The sequence below is a fragment of the Periplaneta americana genome, chromosome 3 (assembly GCF_040183065.1).
Source record: "Periplaneta americana isolate PAMFEO1 chromosome 3, P.americana_PAMFEO1_priV1, whole genome shotgun sequence".
In the NCBI taxonomy this organism is placed as follows: Eukaryota; Metazoa; Arthropoda; class Insecta; order Blattodea; family Blattidae; genus Periplaneta; species Periplaneta americana.
Window position 1 is genome coordinate 147,979,014 of NC_091119.1, and position 18,034 is coordinate 147,997,047.

The window sequence follows — 18,034 nt, forward strand, 5'->3', positions numbered from 1 at the left end:
CTTTGTTATTGTATGTAATTTTTGCTTGCAATAAAAGTCTTTGTATTCATTGTAATAATAATTGTAATAATATGTCCTTCGTAACTACTAATAGTTTAAATCAACTGAATATTATTAATATTAATAATATTAAAAAATATCATTGTTATTATTATTAGTATTATTATTATTATTATTATTATTATTATTATTATTATCATCATCATCATCTAACACGCGTAACAGAGTGTTGCCAGATGGCGGAAAATTTCCCAAATCGTGGTAAATTTTGTTATTTTGAGGGCTGGAGGGCAAAAAAAAAGGGGGGGGGAACTTTTATTTAAAAATGGAAAGTACAGTATCATCAATCAGTATAACATAGACAGCGGAAAACGCTTAGGTTGAACTTAGCCTATTAGGACTTCAGCTGTACGTAGTTGAGCAAGAATCAGTGCAAGATAACTGTTATGATATGCTTTATGTAATATTATTAATTAATTTATGAGCATTCATATGAGGCATTCAGAGCTAAAGTGGGTCAAGTCCATGAGACGTAGTTTTGAGATAATGGGACTTAAAGTTAACTTGCTATAGTGGATTATCTAACTTCACTAGCAATAATTTTATTGCTCCATTCTCAAATTCTAGATTTATAATATATAAACAATTGTGATGTTAACTGATGCAACGCTTTGGTGACTTGATCCACTATGGCTCAGAACATCTTGAACAAATAATCTGAGCCAAAAGTGACTGGTGTCACCTACCGGCGAATGCTTGGAATTAAGACTTGATCCATTACTGCTCCGAAAAGATCCAACTTCAGATAATCAGAAAATGAAGTAAATTCAATTTATGAAAATTTGTGACTTGATCCACTTTAGCTCTGAACGCCTCATATATGAAAAACGGAATTATCGTTACTCTTATGTCCAGCAGTAGAAGGTCGGATAAGAGGTTAGATTATTGCAACTATGTTTATCCTACTATATACATTGAAATCACTACCATTTTAATACTGAGGAGCATTGCATAATTTCAATGATGCTAATGCCTCAAAGTTAATATTTGTAAATGTAATAATAATTTACAAATATTAACTTTGAGGCATTAGCTAAAAGTTAATATTTAATATTTAATACACGGCAATTTTACTGGAAGCAAGTAAAGAGATAGGTTTGGAAGTAAATCCAGAAAAGACAAAGTATATGATTATGTCTCGTGACGAGAATATTGTACGAAATGGAAATATAAAAATTGGAAATTTATCTTTTGAAGAGGTGGAGAAGTTCAAATATCTTGTCCAGTCTGCTGTCAAAAAATGTGAAAGTTAGAATTTATAAAACAGTTATATTACCGGTTGTTCTTTATGGTTGTGAAACTTGGACGCTCACTTTGAGAGAGGAACATAGGTTAGGGTGTTTGAGAATAAGGTGCTTAGGAAAATATTTGGGGCTAAGAGGGATGAAATTACAGGAGAATGGAGAAAGTTACACAACATAGAACTGCACGCATTGTATTCCTCAACTGACATAATTAGGAACATTAAATCCATACGTTTGAGATGGGCACGGCATGTAGCACGTATGGGCGAATCCAGAAATGCATATAGAGTATTAGTTGAGGGGCCGGAGGGAAAAAGACCTTTAGGGAGGCCGAGACGTAGATGGGAAGATAATATTAAAATGGATTTGAAGGAGGCGGGATATGATGATAGAGAATGGATTAATCAGGATAGGGACCAATGGCGGGCTTATGTGAGGGCGGCAATGAACCTCCGGGTTCCTTAAAAGCCAGTAAGTAAGTAAGTAAGTAATTAAGTAAGTAAATGTAGTAATAATAATAATAATAATAATAATAATAATAATATACACGCGCAAAAAAGTGTAAAGAGGAAGTAGGTTAGAATGATCACTGGTTATAACTAGGAGGAGCGGTTCAGACGGATATGGTACCAGGAAGACGCTTATTTTGTCTATTTTGCAGGAAATTTTATGTTAGAAAGGGAATTCCAACCGGTTTAGAGGGAAAATGGCTTCGAACGTCTGGCAACACTGCCGTAAAATCCATTATCTACACTGCCGTACACGGATCCACTGGGTGATAAGAAGAACATCGTATAACTATGCCACGTTCGTTGAAAACACTTCATGATCGATGTCGTTTGATTCTCCTAATTTTCATAAAGAATATCCAGTTCCAAATTCTGCACGACGCTCTGAGAATACAAGAATGTAGAAAGCTTTTCTGACCCTTGAGCGAACACTGCGTGTTCAAAGTTCAACGTCTGCACATGTTGAGGACTCATGCATTTCAAACCACGGACGCGTGTTGCTGGAATGTAACAAAACACAACGCGACGATGTAATGTCGCTAAGGGAGCTATAAAAACTGGAGCACCACTTCAAGGACTTCCATAAAGCGAGTACATGTATACCTACATATACATATACACAATGGTATGGTTTTACGGGATCCAATTAAATAACGGCATAGCGTACGTTCTTCCAGTGAAAGAAGCGCTTTCAGAGAGAGAGAGAGGGGGGGGAGGGAGAGGGAGAGAGGGGGAGAGAGAGAGGATGGGATTTACAGGTCTTTTATTCCAATAACAGCTCATGCTTTTAAGATTCTTTGGCATATTTTGACGTCGACCTGGATGGCATAGTCGGTAGAGTACAGGCCTTCTATGCCCAAGGTTACCGGTTCGAATCCGGCTCCGGTCGATAGCATTTAAGTGTACTTAAATGCGACAGGCTCATGTCAGTAGTTTTACTGGCATGTAAAATAATTGCTGCGAGACAAAATTCCGGCACAACGGCGACGCTGATATAATCTTGGCAATTGCGAGCGTCGTTAAATAAAACATAATTTACAATTTTCTTTTATATTTTGACTATTGCTCCTAAGCTCGTCATGGTGTTTATATCGGAAAAGGCGCATATCCAGCATTGATGATGATGATGATGATGATGATTATGAAAGAGGAAACTGGAAAAGAGACAATTAAAAGTTACGCGATGGCTTGTTCTTGCAGGGAAATTTGTAACTGTGTGGAAGGATGTATGTGAGCTCCAAGCCTATTGGCCACTTGTGTCACTCCGTTACCATGGTTCCACTTAAGTAACTTAAGATAACTTTGAATGGGAAAATTAGGAAATGGACAGAATACAATATTGCGTAGTAGTCATCATCAAAATTCAGTAACAAGAGAGCTATTGATATTTACAGCCATCGACAGTTATCGATATGTTGAACATGCATTAAGTGCCCTGCTCCGTAGCATCGTAGTCTAAGGCATTATACCTGGACTCGCGTTACAGAGTGCGTGCTGGTTCGAGTCCTCATGGAATAAGGAATTTTCTCATTAAATTTCAGCCAGTAAATGGGACCAGTGTCTTCCCATCATCTTAATCAACTGGGGAAGCTACACTAGGTAGCGAAATCCGGTTTCGAAAACCAGCTAATTTATGTCTGAGGGTAGGATCATTGTGATTACCACATGTTACCTCTGTATTGATTGGATGATCGTTGATCTCTGCTGAGGCATGTGGACGTGATGCCAGCAGTCGACAGTTTGGCCATGGTCCTTCATGAACTGTCGTGCCACAGATTACATTATCTGTAGCTGTGAAACTTCATGTATTATTTAGTAGGACTGTTGCAATTAAGGGTAGTTAACAATACGAAATGGTATCTAAATTTTGTGTGTTGAAATGATACTTCCCTGATGATTTTAACAAATGTCAATATTTCTGGTAGATGTGTTTTATTTATTCCTGAATGTGATTTATTATTTCATTTTTTCTCTTTTAAATTGAGGGGTTTGGGGGAAAAACCAGGCAGTTCCAATTCAGTACTTTTCGAGATAATGAAGAAAAACTTACTTCCAAACAATAAGCATGTGCAGAAAGAGGCAGGTCCAAAATGCATTACAACTGTGAATGTAATTCTTGGAACTACCTGGTTCTTCGACCAAACGATAGAGCCTATTTTTTTTCCTCTGTGCATAAATAGTTCAAAAATGAAAAGAAATTGGAGCTGCCTGATTTTTTCCCCAAACCCCTCAAATATGCATCGTTACATGTTTAATTCTTGACAAAACAGCCTTATTAGAGCCCAAGGCCTGCCGGCGGATTGCCAGCTTCACGTTCATTTGTATCAGAGAAATAGTCGATCATCTGACCAATACGGGGTAACATTTGATCAGGATGCTGATACTTCACCCGTTGAATGCATTATGCAAAGTAGGGTAAAGTTGCCTATTTCCGTGATACCCCTAATCCCATGATACTTTTTAAAAATTGAATGTCAGTCAAAGCTTTGCCGTTCGACCATAGCGCCAGACATCTTTCTCGAAAGATTGCATCTTTCGCCTACTATTGAGACATCGGTGAACTTCCTAGCAAGATACCCATTCCCGTGATATTGAGTGAAAAAAACGTATCACGGAATTAAGCAACTTTGCCCTATATGCTGTAACTGAGAACTCAAATGTAAAGACATTTATAAGATATACATTCCTAATAGGATAGGCTATACAAATCACGTAAAATAATAAATTATTTCTGAGAAAACTAAGCGCAAAGAAACAAAACAGCAGGACCTAGAGGACGTTTTAATTCATGATATGCTAAGGATACATCCCTTAAAAGGACTCTTATTGAACACCTTCCATTCTGTATACTTGGCTAGCACTCTTTTCCTTCCATCTCTTATAATATGGTGTCACGAGTTCAAAATCATTCGAGATATCCTGCTTACGATGACTATTCTAGTTGGAATAGAATAGGCTGTCGTAAAACAGAGAGAATGGAAATACGTACATTGCGACGTGCACGAAGAAGAAGGAATCTTTTAACTGTGAGATATTCACGCACACAGAGAGAAGGAAATATTAATATAACGCACCAGACATTGTTTACGCACCGAGATCCCAGACAGCCATTTATGTTAAGACTTCCAATTTATGGAGGTCTCCGTATTTAACACAGCATCTTCAATTTAAAAAACACACACATTCATAGCAGACCTGCTTCCCAAGGTTAAGATGAAGAATTCTGATAGCTTCTTTCGTTAAGGTGCTGGCCATCTTTATACCTAATTACATGACATAAATTTTGTAAATTCTAGAGTTGCTCTAACCTCATAGCCACGTGTCCAACAGCATTACAGCCACAGTTTATGTCAACATCTTGGTTCAAGATCAGCTTCTTGTTTGTACTTCTGAGAATTCTTACTGATGATAAATTGTACATCTTAAACAATTTTAACGACTGCAGCACACAGCATATTTTCGACGACACGGCCAAAATATCTCAGAGCGAACATTTGATGCGGAATATCTTCTTCTGGTTTGATTAGGCACGTCGGCTCATATCATCGTTATTCTTATAACATTCAAAAAAAGGGGGAAGACAAACGAGGAACTTTATATTTGCAACCTAATTTTAAAGTTATTATAATATTTGTTACCATTCATTCATAGTTATGTTCCCAAGGGTGGGTCCTCACTACAAACCCAGAATTCTCCAATTTTCCCTATTTCCCAGCTCTCTCTCAGTCTCGCATACGATCCATATAAATCTTCACGTTGTCTATCATCCGATATCTTCTGTCCCGAAATTTTTACTCCTTCACCTTCCTTCCAGTGCAGCCTTCAGTATACAGCTTATTCTTAGCCAGTGACCCAGCCAATTTCTTTTTCTCTTTCCGATCAGTTTCAGCATTATTCTTTCTTCACCCACTCTTTCTAGCACAGTTTCATTTCTTATTATGTCTGTCAATTTCACACGCACCATTTTTCTCCATAACCTCCTGAGTCCTGAGAAATTTGTTGTTTTATTTTTAGAGTTCAATATAATTCTACAGTTTGAATTCGAATTCACTTGAAATTGAGTCCCAAAAATGTATGGAAGCGGAGGGAAGACACTTGCTACTCTATGTCGTGATTTCAATTGGGAGCGATGAATCAACACGAAAATTCAGAAGAACAATTCTCAGTGTCCAACCGCTTCAACGATTTGGAAGCACTTACAGATTCTACCACTAGAATAATATCGCCGAACACCTCAATGATATCTTATCTTGTAGAGTCCGTTATTCCCTCTTAACACAAAAACTAGACACGGGTCCAGAGCTACCACTTTATAAATCATATAAATACTACTCTCTCTGTCCCATAATAATTGTCCGGTACGCCGAAATGGTAATACAGTAATTACAGACGACGGGGTAAATGAGGAGTGCACGCATGAGGAGAAGCGCAGTAGATCAGTGCACAAGGTTATGCAGAGCAATGACGTGATCTTATCGAGACAAGCAACACACACCACCCAGAAGATTACCGAAAGTGGGTACTGGTTTTCAACTCACCGGTATGGCACTATATACAAACCAGTGTAGCAAATCAAGCTGGAAATCGTTAGTAGAGCATACTCCTGCAGTGAGTACGTACATTTGAACAGACATGGACATCCTGGGAACACAACTGGCGGTAGTGAGTGACAGGGGTAGCAAGAATCTTACAGACAGTGAACGGCAGGCGGTATAGGAGTTTTTGTTGAAAAACACTACGGCTGACGTAGTGAAGAAAGGTGCCATAACAGGTGCGACCGAGAAATTTCATGTCAGTAAAAGAACAGCACGCTGCATTTGGCAACGGGGGCGGCAATCTTTGGAAAGTGGACCCATGCTCATCACCAAATTAATCCCAGCAATAAATGCAAAATGTCCTCCTGGACCGCGCACAGGGAGAATTCAGGTGTCAGTTCAGCAGGACAATGCGCGTCCGCATATCGCTCCCAATGACCGCACATGAATGGACGCTGCAGCAGCCAGTGGAATCACTTTGGAACTCGTGTGCCAACCGCCAAACAGTCTGGATATGAATGTTTTAGATCTGGGGTACTTCCGGGCAATTCAGTCTCTCCAGCATCAGTCAGCTCCAGAAACTATTGATGAGTTGATCGCCGCCATTGAAACAGCTTTCTCTCAGCTGACACGCGACAAGCTCAACAACGTCTTCCTCACTTTGCAGTCCAATCTCATTGAAATAATGAACGTCAATGACGGGAACAACAACAAGATTCCCCATATGCAAAAGGCGCACCTGGATCACCTCAACATCCTGCCATCTCGCTTGGAGTGTCCTCGGAACATTTATGACGAGGCTACAGTAGCACTGCGGCAATAGATCTGTGGTTCTAGGCAAACTGTTAGAATGGCAACCTTCCCGGTCTAACAGGCAGTTTTTTCGTCTTTACTCATGGGACAATGTTTTTCTTTGTTTCACTTCTTGGTCAATTTGTACTACTCCTGGAGTTAATAAAGTTGCACTCCTAGGAGTATTTATTTTCGGCTCATTGACTAGCCAATTTGTACTCATCCTGGAGTCATAAAGTTCTGCAAGTAGTATTGACGTTCTTTTTTTTCTTGGCTCAATGATTGGCCAATTTATATAGATCCCAGACTAATAATTTTTTTCTTTTGCTAATTGAGTGACAATTTTGTACTGATTCTGGAGTAATACAGTTGTATTATTCATGTGTTTCATTTTGCTCCTATGTAAACGTCAGTGTAAAATTATGGACGTCGGACAATTATTATGGGACAGAGGGAGTAGTTAGAAATAAATGCTTTAACAAATTCAGCGACCCTTGAGGTCTTGAGTAATATACGTAGACAGCAAGTTTGAATCTGCAAGTTTCAAAATGTTGGAGATTTTGTCTCAAGTCACCTTTAAAACACAACTTCATTCTCAGAGTACATTAACCAAGAAAGACTAAAATCATAAAACACAAATTGTTTGATACTATTATAATAGAGGTGTTTCGTAACACTTGGGACTCACTTCAGTGGGCAGGAGATACATGTCCCACTTTTACAGGTTCCAAGTTATAGTCATGTTTCCGCGTCAGTAATATGAAGCTCCTTAGCGTTACAGGAAGGGCTCAGCCTGAATGAGTCTCCAGTCGTCGTTTCGTAGACTGCCGTATTCTTTCAAATATACCAGTTGTTTGTCGGATAAACTGGCAGCCGTCTTAGATACGCTGACAGAGTACTTCATTGTCGGGAATAGGCTTTGAGTAAACAAAATGTTTTCAAGTGTCGTCACAAATAAATGTTCACTGGTTTTAAGTCTGGAGAACGCGCAGGCGACCCATAGCATAAACACTAAATATAAATAGGTCGAGAGATAGACCGTATGTACAATTCAGTAAGCTTTAACTCGGCAACAAGTACACACGTTACAGGGATCGTATGCGGAAACTAAAAAGAAGGTGGAAAATAGGAAGGATTGGAGAATGCTCGGTTTACAATGGAAGACCTGCCCTTGGGCATGAATGTATGAATGAATGAAGACGACAAATGGGACAAATGTATATATAACGTTTTTTAATGTTTATGTCTCTCATGTCCACCAAAGAAGTGGATCCAATATGTTGGGAAACATTCTATATAGCATCGTATGTATGTATGTATGTATGTATGTATGTATGTATGTATGTATGTATGTATGTATGTATGTATGTACTTACGTATACCTTTGTGTTTTAGATCGAGATATATATTATATATAGTTGATGTCAACATTTACATCCATGTAACGTGGACCTCACAATTTGTATCCGGTGCCACAATTACATTCCTTACAGATATACCTTTTGTAGACGCTCTTATAATTTAACTTGCGAACCCCATTTAGATCATTCAAAATGGACACTTTTACGACTCTGTTCTTGATTTTCAGTTCACTTATATCGAACACACACTGTATCTAATAATATTTGTTACTAAACTATTCTACACCATTGTCCAATATGTTCGTTATTATGTTTATTTCTTGTGTACATTCCATTTTCAGATCACACTAATTTTCTACATATTATACTTCGCTATCCTACCTAGCCTCCTCCACCATACTCCTCACCTATTTCATTATCTTTATCATCTTACTTAACTTCCTATTACACTCCTCTAATTCATTCAAAATTGACACTTTATCCGTTCTTTATTTTCAGTTCACTTAGTCTATATCGAGATCAAGATATTTGTTTTCGTATTTACAATAAACTTTTATTACATTTGCGACATAAATTTGTTAGTAAAGTGTAGAATTGCATTCGTTTTATGTTTTACTGTTACTGAAGGTTTAAACCACTGAACAACATTTGAACAAAACTTTTATAAGAAATTTTAGAGACGTGTTACAGTTCGTACTATAAAAGGCTCAGAAAGAATTTGCAGTGAAAATGAGCATGGACATTGCTAATAACAGTAAAATGATTTAATAATTATGTAAGAGGAAATTATACGTAAGTGAAATACAGATTATTTACGACAAGAACTACAAGGGCAATTGAGCATAGTGACCTCTGTCGTAAGGAGATTTGTAACACGATACCGGATTAGATGCTTATTGAAATTAGCAGTACTCTGGGGTCAAAGACTGAATGAATAATAATACAGAGCAAAATAATACAGAAAAGCAATTTGTCATTTCTTTACTGCCTTCAAAATTACATACCATTGCGTTTATTACAGTTTATATTGCAATTCACGTTGGTGAACTGAGAGCGGAGTGCGTCTAATGTACAGTATATACCCCATGCCACTTTCACAATATACTCAGCTATAAATGCAAATCCAGATAAGCAACACATATTCAATGTATCAGATAGGGGTTATAAGGGTCTATTTGAAACTAAATGTAGCTCTATTCGGATCAAAGTCCTCGTCTTATATCACATATAAAGTAGTGTGATTTCTTTAGATGTTGCAGTCGTCATGCCAGACCAAAGAACATGAAAACATATTTTAGCGAATCATTTTTCGTAGAACTGCTAAATCGAAGTCAGTTTTTGTAGAATTTTAAGTGCAGTTTTTAAGCGAGCATAACAAAGCCGTTTCCTTCAACCTCCTATTAATCTTAATCTTATTTACCAAAATTTATCATTTCAAAGGGAATTATATTATTGAAATTATAAATATAGCCTACTGTATTATTTGAAGACAGTGGCAGGGTAAAGTCGTTTTGGTGAAAGGATTCCGAGGATTCAACATAGAATTAATACCTGAGATTCGTCATAGTTTGGGGACAACTTCGGGAAGAACCAGGCATTACAGCAAATTAATGTAATTCGAAACCAAGGTCGATAGCAAATTCAGAGCACGAATCCCGCTCGTTATCTATAGACCACGTCAGTGACTAACAATACAGACTAGATAAATAATGAATTTGAAAAATGGAATCTCCTCTGCTTTTGTTTTTCTTAATTTCTTTACACTAACTAATGTAGCCAACTATACCTTTTACTTATGGGATAAAATATGTTCCTTAATAGAATTTGACTTCATCTTTAAGGCTGTTGATAGTGGTAAAATATGCTTTCACTTGCAAAATCCCCTTTCAAAATGTATCAAAATAAAGTACAGGCCTAGTGCTATTCAAAAATCAAGAAAAATTTTAAAGACCTATGATATTGTTAAGAAGTAGGCCTATGTTTATAGAAAAGTAACAATACAGTTTTGTTCATAAAAGAATGGCGTTTATTCAGGTATAAATCAACCTCAAATCATTCAGACATGGTCGTCAATTTTCTTCTCTAAACCGCATTCAGAAGAAAATCTTTGGGAATAAGATTCAAATTCTTTACAAGCTTCCACAGTGATGACAAATTGCGAGGTCCATCCTCAACCCATTTAAAGCTCTGAATCTTATCAGTTGTCTGGAAAAATCTTTAACACACTTATAGTAACGCTGAATAAGGCAAATTCGTATTTGTAGAGGCAAAATCATTATTGTCTGGTACACACACATTAACTCATTCAAGAATAGCTTGAATTGTTGCTTATTTTATTTCTCATGGCAACAATATTGAAGCAAATGAAGGAGAAGTTTCTGTGATAATGAAACAATCTTTCCTGACTTCTGAATAATAGTATACACTCTATTTCATTACGTAATTGTTAAAACAACTTTAATGTGAGTTTTTGATTTGAATACGTATTTGTGTAAGGTACGGTACAATAATAATTGATGAGAGAATCTAACATTTTTAGCGTAATACGAAGTTCAACAAGTTTCCGCTAGATGATGTATAAGCCAAATCGTACGCATGCTGCCATCTGTCGAGTGTTGCGTATACTAGTTGCAAGTGAATGAGGGACGGAAAAAAGAATCCTCAATCACATTCTTAATAACCAAAAATGAAATCAATGAAGCATATTAAATAACAACAAACCGTACCCCTAATGATAAAAATAATAAAATACAAAACAATACAATGACATATTAAAGCAATTATCGAGATTCTATTAATTCTCTGGCACTTTTTTGTAGTTAGGCCAGATGTGATCAGATTAAAGTCACTTATAGCTACTACGTTTGTCAGTATAAAAAGGTAATGACTTTTATTCCATCCCTGGTTTTAACTCGGGATTAATCGATCCTGAAGCAAGTGTTACCACACTCCTATCGAGGATATGTCCGAACTCTTGTGGAAATTATATTTCTCACATGAAGAGAAACATACTGATGATAGCTCTTCCATTTTTACATCATCAGCATTCATCCTTGACGATTCGGTTATAAATTAAAACAAGATAATGATGAAACTAATAATAACAGTATTCGTAGTTATAATTGGTAAAATGATACGCTTTATTTACACAGCCGACTCGGAACTCATGGAGGTACATTAGTAACTCAAACAGAAACGTTATTTTAATAAGAACCGGATTTTAATGGCATGTCGTGTTTTATTTGGTATGTTACAGCCAATGCGAGCTTATTTATAAATCCTGACCACGGTACCCTCTCACAATAATTGAAGGTTGCTTTTCGCCATGTTGGACTTTACTTTTAATCTCGCTGTAACTCCGGTAATATCTTTTCAAATTCACACAGCCCTTTATAGAACGTAGAATGAAATTCAAAAGACGTGAATGCTAGGCCCTACTTACGACTCTAGCTAGTGGTAAACAGATGGTGTTTGGCAAATTATTTTCCCAGTCATCTTGTCTCTTCTTTCGTTTGGACATGTCATCAGCAAGGAGTGAAACTGAGCAGGAAAGCGTGTAATCGATTCGCTGCGAGTGGTATTGCGAATAAATATATGCTTTGTTGGGTTCTCTTTTTCTTTTACGGTCATATTTCGGTTTTTTCTCTCTGCAAAATTCTCTAAATTCTCTTAAGTATAGCTTACAGCAGTAAAATTTTGGAAATATTTAACATTTTTTTCCTCCATTACTGTATCTTGTACAATAATGAAAATTAGTATGTGTAAAACACTGTCCTTCTGCTATATGAAACAAATATTTTTACGAATTAAAAATTATTTACATTTTTTTTTTTTTTTCAAAATTCAGGTCACTGTGTAGTGATGAAGCGTTTACCACATAACTCAAAAACTATACAACATTCTGTAATTATATTTGTTGTGTGTATTTATGCAGGTCATATCTACAATATGATGCAAGATCACTTTTCTACCTTTGATAGATTGTCTGATAAAAAAATAAATGCATTTAAAAATGGTCAAATATCAGTATCTTCTTCTAACACAAAATAAAAAGAAATATATTATTTATTAAGGAATGTAGTAGAAAGAGCATGATATTGTAAACATGAGTTTCAGCAATAAAATAAAAGAGAGAGAACATGAAAAAGTGAACAAGTTTATGAGTTATGAGAGAAACGCTTCATCACTGCACAGAGAACTACCACCATTTTGAATTTTGGAAAAAATATATATATATTTTTTTTTTAATCATAAAAATATTTTTTTCATATAGCAAAAGGACAGTGTTTTACACATATTAATTTTCATTATTGTACAAGATACAGTAATGGAGGAAAAAATGTTGAATATTTCCAAAAATGTTACTGCTTTAAGCTGTACCTAACTCCTTAAATAGGACGGTATCCTCGAAGTGAGAAAAATGGCTTTTAGGTTAGGAGCTCACATAACTGTTGCGATAGGTCATCCTAACCCTTGCAAGAATGCACACTCGTGTACCTTTTACTTTATTTTTCTCCTTTCCTGCTGTAGATTAATTGATTCACTGATTGTGCTTTGTATTATTTCATAATTTTGTTTCAAGTGAATATGTTTCGCCTGTTCTCAATATTATTCTACAAAATTTAAATTGTCTACTTACTGTATAAAAATATCAAATAAAAACAAATCAGTAGCGCAACAGCCCATAGAGGGCCAAAGCCTTCCAGCCGACTGCTGACTTCACGTCCACATCAAGAAGGAAAGATCGTCCATTGAGTACTGATGTTAGCACGATGGTCACTTCAGCTGTTATAGTTGGCTTGTGAAATCGGATTTCATTACTTACTGTAGCAACACCTATAATTCATCACGATGTTAAGAGGGCACCGGTCCAATACCTTACCCTCGTCGAAATTTCATGAGAAGGTTTCTTCTCCTAAGAAGACTGGAACCAGCACTCATTTCGTAACGTTAGACCACACATTTGCAGCGCGGGACTTTGTACAAAAATACATATATTAAGTACCAGTACGTACGTGAATCATTGTTCACTTGAAATGAAACAGTACATAGAATAGTACGTTATCCTTTGTTTATGTTATCATTTATTTATTATCCTAGTTTTCATTTCAGCCATCCTAGTCCAGTTGGTGACATGCCATCATTCCAGTCGATTACATATTTTGCAGTAGTTCAGTCCAGTTCAACGGATGCAAATTCATCTATGTTCAGTCGGTCACTTATTCTTCATCCCATTCCATTCACTTAAAATTTTTATTCCAGTCCGTTACACATTCATCCTAGTCCAGCTGATGACATTCCAGTCAATCAGTTACAAATTTTCTGTTCTGTCGTTCACCCTTTCGTCCCAACCCAGTCAGTTAGAGCCTACATATTCATGTCAGTCAAGACAGTCACTCATTCATCCTAGTCCAGTTGATGATATTCCAGTCTACCAGTTACATATTTTTTCAGTCCTATCGTTCACTCATTCATCCTAGTCCAGTTGAAGATATTCCAGCCAACCAGTTACACATTTTTTCAGTCCTATAGTTCACTCATTCATCCTAGTCCAGTAGATATTCCAGCCAACCAGTTACACATTTTTTTCAGTCCTATAGTTCACTCATTCATCCTAGTCCAGTTGATATTCCAGCCAACCAGTTACACATTTTTTCAGTCTTATCGTTCGCCCATTCATCCTAGTCCAGTTGATATTCCAGTCAACCAGTTACACATTTTTTCAGTTCTATCGTTCACTCATTCATCCTAGTCTAGTTGAAGATATTCCAGTCAACCAGTTACACATTTTTTCAGTCCTATCGTTCACCCATTCATCCTAGTCCAGTTGATGATATTCCAGTCAACCAGTTACACATTTTTTCAGTTCTATCGTTCACTCATTCATCCTAGTCTAGTTGAAGATATTCCAGTCAACCAGTTACACATTTTTTCAGTCCTATCGTTCACCCATTCATCCTAGTCCAGTTGATGATATTCCAGTCAACCAGTTACACATTTTCTTCTGTCGTTCACTCATTCATCCCAATGAGTCAGTCCAGTAGGTCACTCATTCATCCTCGTCCAGTTGATGATATTCCAGTCAACCAGTTACACATTTTCTCAGTCATTTATTAATTCATCTCACTCCAGCCAGTCATTTATTCAATCCAGCTCAGTGTAATTAGCCAGCTATGGGGTCAACCACCCCGTGAGTAACTCGTTCGTTTATTCACACATTCAACCATTCATTCGGTCACTAGTACGTCTAGTCAATGCAGTATAAGACTCCCTGTGTGGTGTGTCTGATATGTTTACTGCAGCGCCAAGTCCAGGTCCATACATTCAATTACTGCAACATTCGCTTGCACGTGTGTTGAAGTTGTAAACGTCATAATGTGCAAGTTACGGGACACCTGTTGTGTTTCATGAAAATTGTCTCGACGTCTGGTTCGCGCCTATTGCTGTTTCCGCATACAACTTATATTCTGTGGATGAAGCCCATTTTATATTACATTTACATACATGCACATTCAAGTAACCGACATTTCAGACAGACATATTGAAGAGATTGAAACGTTTCTATTTCTGAGGTTTTGAGCCTCTCCCTTCTCGCTATATACCGCCTCTGCAATTCTACACATTTAGCTAGCATTAACAGCTGGTTTTGTTTTGTTCTCAAGATAATATAAAATAGTTCTATAAATTTTAGGCACTGGAGGAGTACAGGTAGAATTAATAAAATTTAATATAGCAAAAAGAAGCATAAAAGAAATTCTTTCATTTAGATAGAGCCAGTGCCTACACGAATATCTCTCAAATTTTGACAGCTAGCTTGCGAAACGGATTTCCCTACTTACTATAGCTTCTCAAGTGCATCACGATGCTGGATGGACACCGAGTCCATACACTGACCGAAATTTCATGAAAAACCTTCTCCCATGAAGATTCGAACCAGCGCACATCCTATAATGGTAATTCAAGACATGGCGCCTTAGAACACGCAACTACGGCGCGGGACAGAAAAGTTATGGCTAACTTATTTTGGACATGATATCAATTTTTTAAGACCAACAAAGTTTTTCGATGCTGAGTGAAACTAGTAGGCCTACTGTAATGTCAGCTCGAATTTACTAAACATTCGGAATGTTTCCGAAATTTCACAGTAACGGCACTAAAATTTAATCTCTAAAATGCATTCAGTATGAACTATACAGCGTCAGTTATTATTAATGCCACACACTTCCAGTGCTAGATAATAGACCCATACACAGAGTGGAAGTGAAATAGCCTTGCAGATTTCCAGAGCGAATAGTTCATGTTGTATGTAACAAAAAACTATAAAATCATATTGGTGAAATGTTCATAGTTTTTTAGAAAGAAAAATGTTTAACAATCTCTTATTCGTTAACTGTTGTGAATATAATTGTGATTTTTATCCATACCAGTAGGAAACATAATAAAAAATAATTTATCCCTCTGACATTTTCAATAGCGTGCACGGTTTTCGTGTAAATTTAATTTTAAAAACCTCTAAAGTCCAGCCATGCCAGCAAGTGGCAACGTCTTGGCAGAGAGCAGCTCACCTACCTAGACACACCGAGTTCGTTGACTTCTTACATCTGTATCACGAGTAGAGTGTGTTAGCGACGATGCTGTCGGACTGCTGAAACTTCGAACTTAATTTTCTAATTAACCGTGCATTTAATCACAAAACGTAATGTAGTTTTCTATTCATTTACGTGTACTCTATCGTCTCTTTCAATCTGCAGAGTTATTTCAGTTACGCCCTGTATAAATATAATTTTACTGTCAATAAAATCTGTGGTACCGTACGTATTATTAAAGAATGCTATTTAAGAAAATTATAAAAGAAACAAAGCATTACAAACTATGCCATTACGAATGGCTCAACATTTTGGACTTAAATATAAATATAAATCTAGCTTAGCATTGATGAAGTTCCTGAGAAGTGTGCCCGGATAGGTATATGTGAGACCAAGAGATACATTAAAAATAACTGGAGAAGACTTAGAATAGGCCTATATGTTTTCCACTTAAATGACAACATTTAAAAAATATGCATCACAGTGGAAGGACTATTCTATTTAAGAATAGAAGGCACGAGAATTCTCAAGAAGATGTTACTGTATGACTTCAAAAGGAAATAAGGCTATGTGATAATATTATTAGAAAATTTTTAAAGAGGACGACATAAACCGATGACTAAACCATAATGATTATTATTAATCAAATAAATTGATATCCTATTTATCATGACAGAAGATTAGTTCGTAATATGGCATAAGAATAGATCTTCCGTTGATGAATAGAAGTAAAGATCAAGTTTGAGCCTTCAAAATACAATCCTAAAACACTGAAATCTAATAAAATTAATACTAAAATTCGATTGTTAGGGCCTGATTCTTGAAACAAACACAGATTTCTACCTCAACCGGATGAGACCAGATGCCACAGACCCACCCACGCACTCCATGGTGTAAATCTTTGTTTTATGATACTTGGCGTGTTGGTTATTTTAACGTCTTTTGGGCGCAGAATGATTGGTATCGAAGTGGACTTCGATTTTAAATGTGTTTACATGTTTTGAGTTCAGACGTAAGAGACCTTTTGACCTGTACCTTTGTAGGTGGTTTGACTGGAGGAGGATTTGTAGATATTGGTGGGTCGGAGACCACAAACGTTCCCCCCTGTCTGTGACACTGTCTCCCACGGACTGATCGGCAGGAGGGCGACCACAACCATTGGAAAGGGAACTGCACAGATCGCCACAAATATCTCCAGCAGGAGAAAAGATGAATTATCTTCAGAATCACAACTGCTCCAGAGAAACATCTTTGTTCTTTCTCAGAACTATGTGACTTGATCTACGTCCAAATTTTTACTTGTCTGTTGGATTCCAATGACGTGGTTGAAACGTCGCTGGATTTCATCGTAAGGAAAGACATGACATCATATCGATATCTGACAAACGTCGTTTACACGCATTAAGGCTGTATTTTAACTCTGGTACATCACCATTGCCTCAAAATAATAAGCACGGTCAGACAGAGATCAGAATACATAGGAATAACAGTTACAATATTTAATATGAAAAACATATGCTTGAATGCAGACCTTTATTCCATGTTACCAGTTGCGTAAAACTTGTATTACTGTGGTAAGGGTGATTTCTGATATTGCTTTTGTAATCCTTTCTTTGAGGAATCAATGCCGTCAATTGTTTTACAGCGTTCAAAATGATTTTAAGTGTTCCCACAAGTACAAATTCAGAGGTGTTAAATCTGGCGACCATGGTGGCCAGGACCTTGATTTATTCATCTTCCTGGAAACTATTCGTCTAACCGTAAAGGAGCGGGGCGCCGTCTTGTTGAAATATGTCGAGAAAATTCTCTTGTTCATTCATGATGCTTGGGAAAACATTCTCTTCAAGCATTTCCTTCCATCTTTCAACAGTGAGATTACTTTCGATGAAATAAGATCGAATGTTTTTCTTTATATGCTACACCAAATCATCAACTTTTCTGTCCCCT

General features: G+C 36.8%; 1 protein-coding gene across 2 annotated transcripts in view; it reads right to left on the bottom strand.

The window, feature by feature from the left end:
* Window positions 1-18,034, bottom strand: part of ths (thisbe) — a 413,933-nt gene that overhangs the window by 58,994 nt on the left and 336,905 nt on the right. The window lies entirely within an intron of this gene.